Below are 16,587 nucleotides of genomic sequence, written 5' to 3' on the forward strand. Positions count from 1 at the left end.
TATAATTATGGCAAATTCCCTGGTGAGACCCATATAGTACAAGGAACACACAGAGAGACGGACAGGAAACAGCCAAACTGAACTTCCTGTGATTGTACAGTTCAAAAAAACTGAATTTGGAGCCAAAAACGTTCAAATTAAAAATTATTTCTGGGAGAGAGGGGTAGTATATGTACGGGTCTAAAACTGTGGCTTTTGTGAATAAAATGGGAAAGTAGGAAAATTGACGAATTTCAGGAGAAGCTCTGACAGAGGCCAACATGCTGCCAGAATAAGAACTCTGTGTATTTTCACAGAGGATGGGCGGGTCACTTAACAAGCCACTTAACAAGCCATTTAACAAGCCACTTAAAAAGCCAATTGAAAGTCAAAATGGCTGACTTCCTGTGCGTCCAAACTGCAATTTTCAAGGTATAGGTAGGGGGCGCTGTCCTGAGAGCAGGCTATACATTAATGGCTGCATTCTGTTCAGTTTCGGCTGCTGCATTAGTGACCTGAATATGAGCTCTGTGGGCATATATGCCTGTCAGCGTTCTTCAGAATCAGTCTCTCCGTTTAGGTCACACATTCATTCAGATTATGTTTGATTTTTTGTTATTATGTTCTTTATTATATTTCGATCAAGCTCATTTATTAATATTCACAAACATATTTTAATTCATTCACAAGCTGAAGTGGTAACTGTCAAAAACACTCATGAAGTCTGTCTGTAAACTGGGCGTTCACTGAAGCGAGTCAGTTTCAGTTCAGTCTGAGGAGGTTTTTGTACGAGGCTCTTTCACTGTGTGAACAGGTCATAACGGGAAGAATCAACATCAGCTTTACAATAATAATAATTTTTCTGTGGAGTTTGCATGTTCTCCCTGTGTCTGCGAAGGTTTTCTCCGGTTTCCCCTGCCACTAAAAACATGTACAATAAGTGAATCCTCCAGGTGTTTCTGACCATCAGCCTGGCTCCACATCTGGAGGTCCTGCTGTCACCCACTGCTCCTCACGGGTCGTCCAGTAAAGGATGGGTCAAATGCACATGAATGAGAACTTTGTACGGGCTGCAGAACGACATCCGCACTCACAGTCCCACCCACACCCCCGCGTCCGAGGCCAAGCAGCCCACAGAGGAGGAGCTGCAGGAACAGGTGACCTTGTGGCAATTGCAATGAGACCGACATCGAGTGAAAATGTCCAAAGTGTCTACACGGAGCAGTACCTTTAATATGACCCGTGCCTCACGCCACCCGACCCGTCCAACCCCTGGATCTCAGACGACACAACATTATGGGAACTGGAAGGAAGGAGCCGGGGGGGCAGAGGGTAAAGCGATGGGCCTTTGGCATTGATGAGGTCCTGAAAGATCCTGTGGGGAGTCTGGAGTCTTCCCTGAGTCTGAGTTCAGCTCAGAGAATCTCAGGTTCTGGTGGCGTCCCATCCCAGGGGGCCCAGCGCCATTAATGTGGACTCCAAGAGCTACGACAAGACCACCCAGAATGTCAAAGACCTGGGACGGTACGCATTCGAAGGAGCACATCTACAAATTGATGAATAGTGATTCTTACAGCCGTTTCATCCGTTCCAGTGCCTCCAGGAGCTACTACAAGCCAAGAAGAAGAAAAGTAAGAACTTGTTCTGAAGGTCACTGCTTCCAGGTCACACAAACAGGATCTACGAGGCTGTCCAATCATGTAACATCAAACTAAACTCAACGCCATCTCTCTCTCTCGCTGTGGGATGTGGGGAGTCGAGTCGTGTCTTCACACAGGACAGGAGCCGGGCCAGTGTGTGTCTGTGGTCCATGGGATGTTGCATGTCCTCCAGGAGAGCAGCGCTCCTCCCTGTCTCTCCGCACAGTAGATTTCTCCAGTGTTTCCCCGCTGGCCACTGCTGGGCCCGTGCAGGGACATGGATGAACTGGCAGTAGAGATGTCATCTGAGGACTTCCCATACGCCGTTCCAGCTTTTCCATGGGAACGCCGGGATCTTTCAGCCCCTCGTTCACTTCCAGCTCCTACAGATGATGTCAGAGAGAAAAATCAATAAATAATGAGAACATATTTATTGATAATTATTATTATTCTATTATAAACATCAGCTAAATACAAGTTATGGTTGGAGGTCACCAATAGTTTGTCACTGTGGGAAGTGTTGTGTGCAGAATGAATATCCAATACATGTATATTATGATTATTCTCTTTTCTTGCACTACAATAATCAGCACATATTATTTCCATTGCACCTGTAAAGTCACATTTCAAAAACTGCAAAAATGTGTCTCCAGTCTCTTATGTAAAGAATAATTACAAACACTTTTACTTACTTGTATTATTAAAGTTCCCCCTCTATCTGTTAAAAAATAAATAAATGTGAGCTTATTTATTTTCAGTCTAGTTTTTAAAAGTATTCAAATAACAATGTCAGAATGTACTTCATTGATTTCATCATTTTATGTATTTGGAATTTTACATTTATTGTAATAATTTTTTAACTGATATATTCAGGCTGGAGTTTTATGATTGAATATGTTTTAGGACACTGTGACATGTGCTGTGAGTTCACTGAAGCAAATCACTTTCAGTTCAGTTTAGCTGAGGAGGTTTTTGTACGAGGCTTTTTCACTGTGTGAACACACTCTTACTGATGTAGTGATTACTCAGACAGTAAAAAACAGTAGAATCTTCAGGCTGAACTCCACTGATGGTCAGAGTGAAGCTGGACCCAGATCCACTGCCTGAAAAACGACTGGGAACGTCTGACACTCGATTTGATGCATGGCGTATAAGAGGTTTAGGAGTTTCTCCATCTCTCTGTTGGTACCAGTGCAAGTAGTGACCAAGATTACTGTAATAATGCACATTCTGACTGACAGAACACTGTATGTCCACGGTGTCCCCCAGGGCGGCGCTCACAGTCTGGGCCTGAGTCACTGTCACTGTCTGTCCTCTGGACTCTGTGATGAAGACGCAGCAGAGGACAGTCCACACGAGGACACACACCAAAGTCATGTTGGAGATGAGGAGCTTCATGAAGGAGCTTCAGAGCAAAGAGTCACCTCTGAGGAATATAAAGAGTCACCTCTGAGGAATATAAAGAGTCACCTGTGAGGAATATAAAGAGTCACCTCTGAGGAATATAAAGAGTCCCACTGGACCATGCAGCTTTTCATGCAAAGTGTCTATGGAAATGAGGCTCCACATCTGCGCAGCTGCAGGGTCTGTAACATCAAGGTGAGAAAGTCACTGTCTCCATTTTAGGTCTAATTTGAAGGTTTTCCCATGGAGTTCCTCAGGGCTGTGCTCTTGCTCCTCCACTGTTTAATGTTTTATTTCATAAAACTCACTTACAATTAACAGTAGTTTGAATAAAAGTTTTAGTCTCTGCATGAAGTTTGTGTTTAACAAAACAATATGTTGAAGTTCATTTAATAATTCATTGATCTTTTCAAATGTCTATTTCCATTATTAGATCAATCATTGACATTTTAATCTTCTGAAATAAAAATAAAATAATCAAATTTCTGTGTCTGATGATGATGAACAAATAAATTATATTGTAGAGGTTAGTTTTCAATTGAAATTTCAAATTATTTCTAGTAGAAACTAAAGTAAATAGTAAATTAGTAAAAATATGAATATTTACATTAGTAGGGCAGAGTTTTTTTTTTTTACTGTTTTTTATTTTTATTTCAGGGATTTTTTAATCGATATCAGGCTATTCAAAAGAAAAATCATTTCAAGTCAATGAACTAAACCCAGCCCTAAAACACACATATACTGGAGCCACTGACCTCCTGAGGACACATATGCAAACACACATACTGGAGCCACTGACCTCCTGAGGAAACATATGCAAACACACAGTCCGATCTCCAAATGTTTTCCTGATAATTACTTGTAAGGATTAGGTCCAAACCTCCAGATTGAGCTTTTGTCTGAAAGTCCTTTATCCGCCGGAGCCTTTGGTCAGTGAGCACTTGGACCGTGACCGCCTTTACGTCTGTGTCTGAACGTAAACGGTCCCACAGTCCGTCAGTCACGTGTTTGTGAACAGGAGCAGAGCTAAAGCCGGCACTGATCGCTGCTCAGTCGCGTCGGGAGTTTCCTTTTAGCCTGGACACTCAGATCGACTGGAGTTTCCTCTGTGTGAGGATCAGAGACGCGCTTACAGCCACAGCAGCACTTTCTATTTCAGCTTCACTTTAAAATCCTTTGGATGGAGTCCCTCAGGGCTCAGTTTTTGCTCCATCACTGTTTTGTTTCATATGTTTATTTATGTCTTTCAAATAAAATGCAGGAATTAAATATGAACAGAGTTTGTTTTAAACAATAAAAAAGTTAAAATAAAGAAATTCAAAGAACATTCGACATCTGTGATATTTGAATAAAACACATTTTTTTCACATTTTTTATATTTAAGTTGAATCTAACAAATAGTTTGAGTAAGAATCAGCTTTACAGATGATCACCTTGAGGAAACACATTCATCATCAATAAAAATAATTTCTATCTTTCCTGTTAAATAATGTTGTGTTTGTGGCTGGTGTTTACACAGAGATGTCGTTGTTATAGCTTAATGTATTTAAAGTAATTATATCTTTAAGTCTGTCTTAAATACTGCAGTGATGTTTCAGCAGCGTCGGCTTCAGACTCAGTGAAGTGCGAGCAGCTGCCGCTCAGTTTCACTTCAGTCTGAGGAGGTTTTTGTACGAGGCTTTTTCACTGTGTGAACACAGTTGGACTGCTGTGGAGACTCTGACAGTAATAAACAGCATAATCTTCAGGCTGAACTCCACTGATGGTCAGAGTGAAGCTGAACCCAGATCCACTGCCTGAAAAACGACTGGGAACATCTGACACTCGAGTTGCTATATGCCGTATAAGAGGTTTAGGAGTTTCTCCATCTCTCTGTTGGTACCAGTGCAAGTAGTGTCCATAAGTACTGTGATAATACACATTCTGATTGACAGAACACTGTATGTTCACGGTGTCCCCCAGGGCGGCCATTACGGCTCCATCCTGACTCACTGTCACTGTCTGTCCTCTGGACTCTGTGATGAAGACGCAGCAGAGGACAGTCCACACGAGGACACACACCAAAGTCATGTTGGAGATGAGGAGCTTCATGAAGGAGCTTCAGAGCAAAGAGTCACCTCTGAGGAATATAAAGAGTCACCTCTGAGGAATATAAAGAGTCCCACTGGACCATGCAGCTACTCATGCAAAATGTCTATGGAAATGAGGCTCCACATCTGTACAACTGCAGGGTCTGTAACATCAGGATCAGAAAGACACTGTCTCCATTTTAGGTCAAATTGAAAATGTTTCCCTGGAGTCCCTCAGGGTTGTGCTCTTGCTCTTTCACTTTTTAATGTTCAAGGACTATTTTTAGTCATAAAGAATCATTTAGATTTAACACAAGTTAATGTTCCTCTTCAGATGTAATCGAAAATGTCGCCATTTAAATGTTTCATTAATTCTTGGTGAAAAGTTTTTAAATATTTATTTCCATTTTATGTTTTTATATTTTAATTCTTTGAAAGGTCAACTTTATTTCTATGGCACATGAATGAAATATAACACTATTTAAATTTCCCCATATTTTGCTGAATAAAGATGTGACACAGCGCCCCCTGCTGTCACTGCTGCAGAGATACAGAGCTCTGCATTAACATCTGCTTTAATAAACTCCTCACTGCTTTCTGCTCATGTCTGCTCCTCTTTTATATAAAAATAAATAAATAAATCAGTTTCATCTTGAAAATCTTCTCATTAATTAATGAAAAATATCAGAAAGTGCAACATAATAATTTTTCATTAATAAATGAATTTATTTATATATTTCATATTTATATTTTATTAATGAATCACAAACAGAATCTTGAGTCAGTGACATTTACAGTTTCAATGTTAATCCAAAAATATTTTTTCTTTAATTTCGTCGTATTCATTAAGTCACTTAAATAAATAATAATCAGAAATTTAAAATAAGAAATTAATTCCAGATGCTGTTAAGTTTATGAAAATAATCATTATTTTTGATTACAGTGTTTTAATTTATTTATTCTGAGTATTTGTAATTTTTTTGTAATTACGTTCTTTATGATATTTAGATGAAGCTCATTTCAACAAACACATGTTTTCAGTTTATAAACAGGACTAAGTTAAAAAAAAAAGTGCTGCATTAATAAATGTGTAATTTCAATTTCAATGAATTAGAATATATATATTTTAAAACATCTTTTAATTTATTCACAAGCTGAAGTGGCTCAGTCTGAGGTCAGAGAGCAGAGTTAATGTGTCTTTAATGATATTTGGTTTACGATACTGAAACCTGAACAATACTTTTTTTCTATCTTTTAAATAATAAAAACAGAATATCTGCTCTTTAAAACTGTTTTTCATGGAGTCCCTCAGGGCTCGGTTTTCACTCCATCACTATTTATTGTACGTTTACCTTTTAATAAAAAAAATGGAATATTTACAGACTTTTTATTGAGAAAAATCCAAAGTACATTCAACATCTACATTATTCTAATAAAACACACAAAAAAGGACAAAAAGACGCACCATATTACGCTGCACTTTTTCCAATTTTTTGTAGTATTAAGGTTGAATTGTAAATCTAATTTGAGTTGTAATCAGCTTCACAGATGATCAACTTGTGGAAACACATTTTACCACAAAAGACTTTATTATTTACAGAGTAAGTTTTTCTATAATTAAAGACCGTTTCTATCTTTCTAATGTAATAATGTTTTCATGGCTCAGTTCAGTGATGTGAGGATAAACTGCTGGACATGAGTGAATATGTTGACGTGGGACGTCCCTAAGGAGAGTTATTCTAGGACAGACTGAGACGCTGAGGTTGACACTTTCACAAACTCTACGACACTAAATTAAATAATGTGACACTTTTTATTATTACCCCGGCTCTATCACAGACACATTTCTTAGCACTGCTTTATTTATTCATCACATGAAGGTTCTTCTCCCCAAAGTAATCATAATATTCATGGTTCATATTTTAATTTAAACTCTTCATATTGTTTGTATCTACAGACAAGACAGGTTTAATTTTCTACACATCGAGCTCAAATATAAATATAGAGAAATAAATATAAATATACGAGAGTTTAAGGTTTCGGAGTTTGTCCATTTTACACATTTCATTAAAGAAAATAATGTTGTTGTTTTTTTCAATGTGAACATTTTTTAGAAAGTAAATTATTCATTTGTATTTTATTTTTTCTCATTCACAATTATTAGTCTTGACAATAACTTAGGGTTAAATGCAAACGACACAAAGAAGTCCTCCAGATGTTCATTTAAAGTAAAAGCTTTGAAATCAAGCTTAAGAATGTTTTCTTCTCCTCTTGCATCTTTACTCAGTAGATTAGATTCATTAGTCTCTCAGACTCTGGACTTTGAGCCTTTCAGTTACTGATTAAGTTTAAATACAGAAGCCAGTGTTTATTTTTTATTTATTTTACTCTCTTCTTTAAAGCTTTTTTGGACTTAAGTCTGTCTTAAATACTGCAGTGATGTTTCAGCAGCGTCGGCTTCAGACTCAGTGAAGTGCGAGCAGCTGCCGCTCAGTTTCACTTCAGTCTGAGGAGGTTTTTGTACGAGGCTTTTTCACTGTGTGAACATCCACTGACTGTTGATGTGGTGGAGACTCTGACAGTAATAAACAGCATAATCTTCAGGCTGAACTCCACTGATGGTCAGAGTGAAGCTGGACCCAGATCCACTGCCTGAGAAACGACTGGGAACATCTGACACTCGAGATGATGCCCAGTAAATTAGAGCTTTAGGAGTTTCTCCATCTCTCTGTTGGTACCAGTACAAGTGTTGACCGTTTGAGTCACTGTAAACATTCTGACTGACAGAACACTGAATGTTCACGGTGGCCCCCAGGGTGGCGCTCACAGTCTGGGCCTGACTCACTGTCACTGTCTGTCCTCTGGACTCTGTGATGAAGACGCAGCAGAGGACAGTCCACACGAGGACACACACCAAAGTCATGTTGGAGATGAGGAGCTTCAGGAAGGAGCTTCAGAGCAAAGAGTCACCTCTGAGGAATATAAAGAGTCACCTCTGAGGAATATAAAGAGTCACCTCTGAGGAATATAAAGAGTCACCTCTGAGGAATATAAAGAGTCACTTCTGAGGAATATAAAGAGTCACCTCTGAGAAATATAAAGAGTCCCACTGGACCATGCAGCTACTCATGCAAAGTGTCTATGGAAATGAGGCTCCACATCTGATCAGCTGCAGGGTCTGTAACATCAGGATCAGAAAAAAACATTTTCTCTCCATTTTAGGTCAAATTGAAAATGTTTCCCTGGAGTCCCTCAGGGCTGTACTCTTGCTCCTTCACTGTTTAGGATTATTTTTAGGTTATAAAAAATGACTTCAATGTTACAGTAGTTTTAATGAAAGTCCCTGAATGAAGTTTGTCTTCGGCAAAACAACAAGTCAGATTTAATATAAAATGTGTTGCCATTTCATTAATTATTGTCTTGGTGAAAAGTTTTAAATGTTTATTTCCATTAAATATTCATATATTTTAATTCCTTGAATATAACACGATTTAATGTTGTGATGAATAAACATGTTCTTATATTAATGTCCACAGAGTTTATCTGTATTTAAACCATGTCTTAAAACAAGCTCTGTGTCTGGGCAGCTGAATGGTTTGTTCAGCGCTGGGAGGTTTTTGTACGAGCGCTTCATGACTTTGTGTCACTGTGGTGGACGTTCGGTGGAGGAACCAGACTGGAGCTCAACTGTAAGTCACTTCTTTATTGTTTCTTCAAAAAATATGTTTAAACTGTATTAATGTTGTTTCAAATTCATCTCATTTTTAAAGTCTGAGTGTCTTTTATTAATTATAGAATGTAAACGTACCGTTATCCGTGTCTGTGCGTTTCTATCGTCTCCAAAGAAGTTTAAGTTAAACAGATCTTTGACTCGGTGAAGATTTGCAGCACTAAATGGAGACGGTAAAGACGGAGTCGCAAATATAGATTTAAAAATATTCATACAAATATAAATGTATTACTCACAGTTTATATATGAAATATTATAAAAATGTTTCCTGTAATTATTGTGTCGTCAAATATATTTTTGCTTATTTTTATTTATCTACTTTTTAATTTAAAGTGAGTTTATATAAAATAGTCTGTTGCTAAATCTGTCTGTGTTTGTTCATCAACTAAAGACAAAGATTTGAGAGAAAAATAAATATTTGTCCCACAGGGAAAATGTGTTTTTGCAACAGCCAAAAAAATCTATTAAATACTAAATATGTGAAAAATTATGAAATATCAAATAAATAGTATTCGCAAATATAGAAATATTAATAATTATTATTTTAAATTAATAGCAATACAACCTTTTTACAGTATATGTTTTCTAATTATATAAAATACATACATTACAAAAATGTTTCCTCTAATTTTCGTGTTCTCAAACATATTTCTGATGATGTACTTCTTATTTAAAGTGAGGTTAAATAAACTAGTCTGTAGTTAAATCCGTCTGTGGCTCTTGTTCCTGAGGTTTGTGCATCAACTAAAACACCGAGATATAAGAGAAAATAAATATTTGCCCCACAAACAAAATGTGCTTTTGCAACAGCAAAATACATCTAGAAAATACTAAATATTTGACAAAATGATGAATTATCTAATAAATAGTTTTATTTTATAAATGACAGTTGTTGTTTTTTTAACTGAACTTTTTAAAAGGTTTTCTATCAATATTTGTGTTTCTTCCAAAATGAAGAAACTTAAACTTTCATTAGTTTCATTAGTTTTATCTTTTATTTGTAAAGTGTTTTCTCTCAGATCAGTTTAAAAATATAAAAGTGAAGTGACTCTGTCTCAGGGGAAACTCTGGGGACGTTTGTCTTTAGCTCTGACACCTTTCAGTGGTTCAGCTTCAGTGGAGTCTGTGGCAGCTGTTTTTCAAACCACATTCATTAAAAAAGAGAGAAACATCATTTCATCTTTGTCCAAACTCCTGATTCTTTGTTTCTTTGTTTGTGCTGCTTTTATTGAGTCAAAAGGATCTTTGTGGTGACTCTGTGTCTCTGTGTCATAAACCCATATGTGTCTCTGATTGGCCCTTGTGCTGTGTCCGCAGTGGGTCGAGTGGCCCCCGCCCTCACAGTGCTGCCCCCCTCCAGGTCGGAGCTGGCCCAGGGGAAGGCCACCCTCATGTGCCTGGCCAACAAGGGCTTCCCGTCAGACTGGAGCGTGTCCTGGAAGGTGTCCGGCGCCGGTGTGAGCGCTGTGGAGCAGAGGAGCCCCGCGCTGCCGCTAAAGGACGGCCACTACAGCTGGAGCGTGGGCCTGACGCTGACCGCACAGCAGTGGAGGGAGGGCGCGGTGGCTGTGAGCTGTGAGGCCAGACAGGGCTCCCAGAGTCCAGTGTCCCACACACTGAGCGCACTGCAGTGTTCCCAGGACTGACACAGCGCCCCCTGCTGTCACTTCTGCTGAGATACAGAGCTCTGCATTAACATCTGCTTTAGTAAACTCCTCATTGCTTTCTGCTCATGTCTGCTCCTCTTTTATATGAAAATAAATAAATCAGTTTCGTCTTGAAAATCTTCTCATTAATAAATAAAAATATCAGAAATTGCAACAATGGCTCTGTGTTTTTATTACCACTATAGTTTCATGATTTCATAATATGTTTAATTTTTTCATTAATAATTGAATTTATTTATATATTTCATATTTATATTTTATGAATGAATCACAAACAGAATCCTGGAGTCAGTGACATTTACAGTTTCAATGTTAATCCAAAACTAATTTAGCTTTAATTGTGTCTTTTTTATTAACTCACTTCATATAAATTCCAGATGCTGTTAAGTGTATGAAAAATAATCGTTATTTTAGATTACAGTGTCTGTATGAATAACAAATAATAATAATCAAAAGACTTTATTCATGTTCTCAAAATTAACTTTGTTTTAAGAATTTGGTTGAGATATGCGGGACAAGTATTTTATTATTTTTTTCCACAGGGATTTTTTTTTTGTTTTAATAAAAAAAAAAAAAAATGTAAGAAATATAAAAATAATATATGTATATATATGTTTTTCCCCAAAAAATATCTCGGGGGAACAAGATCATTTGTGGTGTAAAAAAAAAAAAAAACTTTCTTTTCACGTTTTTTTCCCTTGAGATAATTTGTGTAAAGTTTTATTTTTTTTTCACCCCTCAACTTTTTTTGTCTGATGTCACTTTCAGGGCTCCGTATTATTTGAACGTGGTTTTCAAAAATAAATATAGTAAAAAACTCTAAATCTACTGTTCCAAGTTATTATGCAACTCATCGTTTCAATACATTTTAAAACTTGTAATTAACTGAAAATGGTCATTTGTTGAATTTGCAGCATTAGGAGGTCATACTTACTGAAAGATATTTCAATCAAAAACATCTGAACAGGTCGAGTTATATTTTACCATAAGACTTTCTTTGAGCAGCTTCAAAAATTCTTATTAATTCTATTAAACTTGTGAGTTTTTGGACTGTTTCTGCTTGGATTTGTTTGCAGGATGTTAGAATAACCTCCCAGAGCTGCTGTTTGGATGAAAACTGCCTCCCACCCTCAGAGAGGTTCTGCTTGAGGCTCCAAAGGTTCTCAAAAGGGCTGAGGTCAGGGGAGGAGGGGGTCCACATCATGAGTTTCTCTCCTTTTATGCCCATAGCAGCCAGTGATGCAGAGGTTTTCTTTACAGCAGGACATGGTGCGTTGTCATGATGAAGAGGATTTTGTTCGGGAAAACACGGCTCTTCTTTTTGTACCATAGAAGAAAGTGGTCAGTCAGAAAGAGGTCATTTTCACACCTTCAGGGATCCTAAAGGGGCCGACCAGCTCTCTCCCCATGATTCAGTCGCGTCTGGAGTTTCCTTTTAGCCTGGACACTCAGACCGACTGGAGTTTCCTCTGTGTGAGGATCAGAGACGCACTTACAGCCACAGCAGCACTTTCTATTTTAGCTTCACTTTAAAATCCTTTGGATGGAGTCCCTCGGGGCTCAGTTTTTGCTCCATCACTGTTTTGTTTCATATGTGTATTTATGTCTTTCAAATAAAATGCAGTAATTAAATATTAACAGAGTAAGTTTTAAACAATAAAAAAAGTTTAAATAAAGAAATTCAAACAGTCGACATCTGTGATATATGAATAAAACACAATTTTGTCACATTTTTTATATTTAAGTTGAATCTAACAAATAGTTTGAGTAAGAATCCGCTTTACAGATGATCACCTTGAGGAAACACATTCATCATGAATAAAGATCATTTCTATCGTTCCTGTTTAATAATGTTGTTTTTGTGGCAGTTGTCGTGACTGAGGATAAACCGCTGGACATGTCTGAACATCTGGAGTGTGGAGACGTCCCTGAGGAGAGTTATTCTGGACAGAGTGGAGGCTGAGACACTTTCAGAAAGTCTACGACCCTCAACCAAACGCTGAGCGCAGCACAGTGATCGTCTCTGAGGCCAATGTGCACTTTTTATTCTCCTGCAGCTCCGTCACACGTTTATCAGCACCATTTACCTCCACTCACTTTGATTAAGACTTTACATGGACCGTAATATTCACGCTTCATATTTGAATCTAATCTCTTCATATCGTTGGAATCTACAAACACTTTGTAAACACAGAACAAGAGTTTAAGCTTTTATTTATTGCACATTTAAACACATTTCATTTAAAAAAATACTGATGTTTCCGATGTGTTTCATTTTTTCTCTTTTGCTCTAAGGAATTTGACAAATCTTGATGAAAAAAGAGAGAATGCCTCCAGACTTAGTTAATTTATGCTTAAAGCTTCAAAATCAACTTAACAATGAATCTCAGTGTCTTGCTTTGTGCTTTAGTTCCTTCACTCAGTCGATCTGATTGATTTGTCTTGCTTTCTTTAGGTCACACTCTGGGTCTTCCAGTTTGTTCAAACACAGATGTCATTGTCGGAGCTTAATGTATTTAAAGTTATCAGATCTTTAAGTCTGTCTTAAATACTGCAGTGATGTTTCAGCAGCGTCGGCTTCAGACTCAGTGAAGTTCGAGCAGCTGCTGCTCAGTTTCACTTCAGTCTGAGGAGGTTTTTGTACGAGGCTTTTTCCCTGTGTGAACACACTCGGACTGCTGTGGTAACTCAGACAGTAATAAACAGTAAAATCTTCAGGCAGAACTCCACTGATGGTAAGAGTGAAGCTGAGACCAGATCCACTGCCTGAAAAACGACTGGGAACATCTGGCACTCGAGTTGTTATATGGCGTATAAGAGCTTTAGGAGTTTCTCCATCTCTCTGTTGGTACCAGTGCAAGTAGTGCCCATAAGTACCGTGATGATACACATTCTGACTGACAGAACACTGTATGTTCACGGTGTCCCCAAGGGCGGCCATTACGGCTCCATCCTGACTCACTGTCACTGTCTGTCCTCTGGACTCTGTGATGAAGACGCAGCAGAGGACAGTCCACACGAGGACACACACCAAAGTCATGTTGGAGATGAGGAGCTTCATGAAGGAGCTTCAGAGCAAAGAGTCACCTCTGAGGAATATAAAGAGTCACCTCTGAGGAATATAAAGAGTCACCTCTGAGGAATATAAAGAGTCACCTCTGAGGAATATAAAGAGTCACCTCTGAGGAATATAAAGAGTCACCTCTGAGGAATATAAAGAGTCACACTGGACCATGCAGCTGCTCATGCAAAGTGGGAGGAGCCTCTGGGGAGCATCAGGAGAAACTGGAAACAGAAGTGAAACTTTCTTCAACCTGATCGTAGCACGAACTCTTTCACACAGAAATGTTGATGATTATTATATCTAGTCTAACAGTGACTAAAGTTAGATTAAAGTGTTTTTGCACAAGGTAAAAATGAAAAGAGGCCGAATAAAAACAGCAAGAAATACAAAAACTCTCTTTTACAAACACGTGTGCATTTTCCCAGAGCTTTAAACGAGCACATTGCACAAATTAATCTAAAAATGAGTCATTGATTTGAGAAGAAATCTGTCCAAGAGGAAAATATTTTCACATTTAAATCAAGATAAAGTTTAAGTGTGAAAGACTTTGCTCGATGATAGATTTCTTGAAGTTTCTCAAATCTGGGACAAATGTATTTATTTATAGACAACTTTTTTTTAAATGAAAGATTCAGGACATTTAAAGCCGCAATTCATGTAAAAAGCCATTAATTCTTCCTAATGCTGAGCTCGGACACTGATCCATCTCTGTAAAGCTCTTAAATCACTGTGTGAGGGACTTCCTCCTGAGCTTTGGGATTATAGAGAAATGGCGCCCTCTGCTGGTGCCTGCTGGTATGGAGGCGTTTCAATATGTTAGTGATATTACAATGGACCCATTTCACGTGACAAATGTACACACATGACCTACTGAGGACACAAATACAAACACACATGACCTACTGATGACACAAATACAAACACACATGACCTACTGATGACACAAATACAAACACACATGACCTACTGAGGACATAAATGCAAACACACATGACCTACTGAGGACACAAATACAAACACACATGACCTACTGAGAACACAAATACAAACACACATGACCTACTGAGGACACAAATACAAACACACATGACCTACTGAGGACACAAATGCAAACACACATGACCAACTGAGGACACAAATACAAACAAACACACATGACCTACTGAGGACACAAATGCAAACAAACACACATGACCTACTGAGGACACAAATGCATACACATATGACCTACTGAGAACACAAATACAAAACACACATGACCTACTGAGGACACAAATGTAAACACACATGACCTACTGAGGACACAAACACACACACATGACCTATTGAGGACACAAACACACATGACCTACTGAGGACACAAACACACATGGCCTACTGAGGACACAAATGCAAACACACACACATGACCTACTGAGGACACAAATACAAACACACATGACCTACTGAGGACACAAATGCAAACACACATGACCAACTGAGGACACAAATACAAACAAACACACATGACCTACTGAGGACACAAATGCAAACAAACACACATGACCTACTGAGGACACAAATGCATACACATATGACCTACTGAGAACACAAATACAAAACACACATGACCTACTGAGGACACAAATGCGGACAAACACACATGACCTATTGAGGACACAAATGCAAACACACATGACCTACTGAGGACACAAATGCAAACACACACACACACACACACACACACACACACACACACACAGGACCTACTGAGGACACAAATGCAAACACACACACATGACCTACTGAGAACACAAATATAAACATACATGATCTACTGAGGACACAAATGCAAACACACATGACCTATTGGGGACACAAATACAAACACACATGACCTACTGAGGACACAAACACAAACACACATGACCTATTGAGGACACAAATGCAAACACACATGACCTTCTGAGGACACAAATGCAAACACACATGATCTACTGAGGACACAGATACAAACACACACACATGACCTACTGAGGACACAAATACAAACACACATGACCTACTGAGGACACAAATACAAACACACATGACCTACTGAGGACACAAATACAAACACACATGACCTACTGAGGACACAAATGCAAACACACATGACCAACTGAGGACACAAATGCAAACACACATGACCAACTGAGGACACAAATGCAAACACACATGACCTACTGAGGACACAAATGCAAACACACATGACCCACTGAGGACACAAATACAAACACACATGACCTGCTGAGGACACAAATACAAACACACATGACCTGCTGAGGACACAAATACAAACACACATGACCTACTGAGGACACAAATGCAAACAAACACACATGACCTACTGAGGACACAAATACAAACACACATGACCTACTGAGGACACAAATGCAAACAAACACACATGACCTACTGAGGACACAAATACAAACACACATGACCTACTGAGGACACAAATGCGGACAAACACACATGACCTATTGAGGACACAAATGCAAACACACACGACCTACTGAGGACACAAATGCAAACACACACACACACACACACACACACACACACAGGACCTACTGAGGACACAAATGCAAACACACACACATGACCTACTGAGAACACAAATATAAACATACATGATCTACTGAGGACACAAATGCAAACACACATGACCTATTGAGGACACAAATACAAACACACATGACCTACTGAGGACACAAATGCAAACACACATGACCTTCTGAGGACACAAATGCAAACACACATGATCTACTGAGGACACAGATACAAACACACACACATGACCTACTGAGGACACAAATGCAAACACACATGACCTACTGAGGACACAAATGCAAACACACATGACCTACTGAGGACACAAATGCAAACACACATGACCTACTGAGGACACAAATGCAAACACACATGACCTACTGAGGACACAAATGCAAACACACATGACCTACTGAGGACACAAATGCAAACACACATGACCTACTGAGAACACAAATGC

At 38.5% G+C, this 16,587-nt stretch overlaps 1 protein-coding gene, 1 pseudogene and 1 gene segment (V, D, J or C); all 3 read left to right on the forward strand.

The window, feature by feature from the left end:
• The window catches only part of LOC306973889 (cell adhesion molecule CEACAM5), a 270,429-nt gene that overhangs the window by 192,233 nt on the left and 61,609 nt on the right, over nucleotides 1–16,587 (forward strand). The gene's annotated exons all lie outside the window — the stretch shown is intronic.
• Nucleotides 1,032–1,697, forward strand: LOC306973421 (regulator of G-protein signaling 7-like; annotated as a pseudogene). Its single transcript has one exon. The product of its transcript is annotated as a regulator of G-protein signaling 7-like (transcript).
• Nucleotides 8,440–10,468, forward strand: LOC306973422 (Ig kappa-b4 chain C region-like). The segment is given in 3 exons: nucleotides 8,440–8,467; nucleotides 8,680–8,781; nucleotides 10,140–10,468.

The sequence above is a fragment of the Gobius niger genome (genome assembly GCF_951799975.1).
Source record: "Gobius niger genome assembly, chromosome: 14".
NCBI lineage: Eukaryota > Metazoa > Chordata > Actinopteri > Gobiiformes > Gobiidae > Gobius > Gobius niger.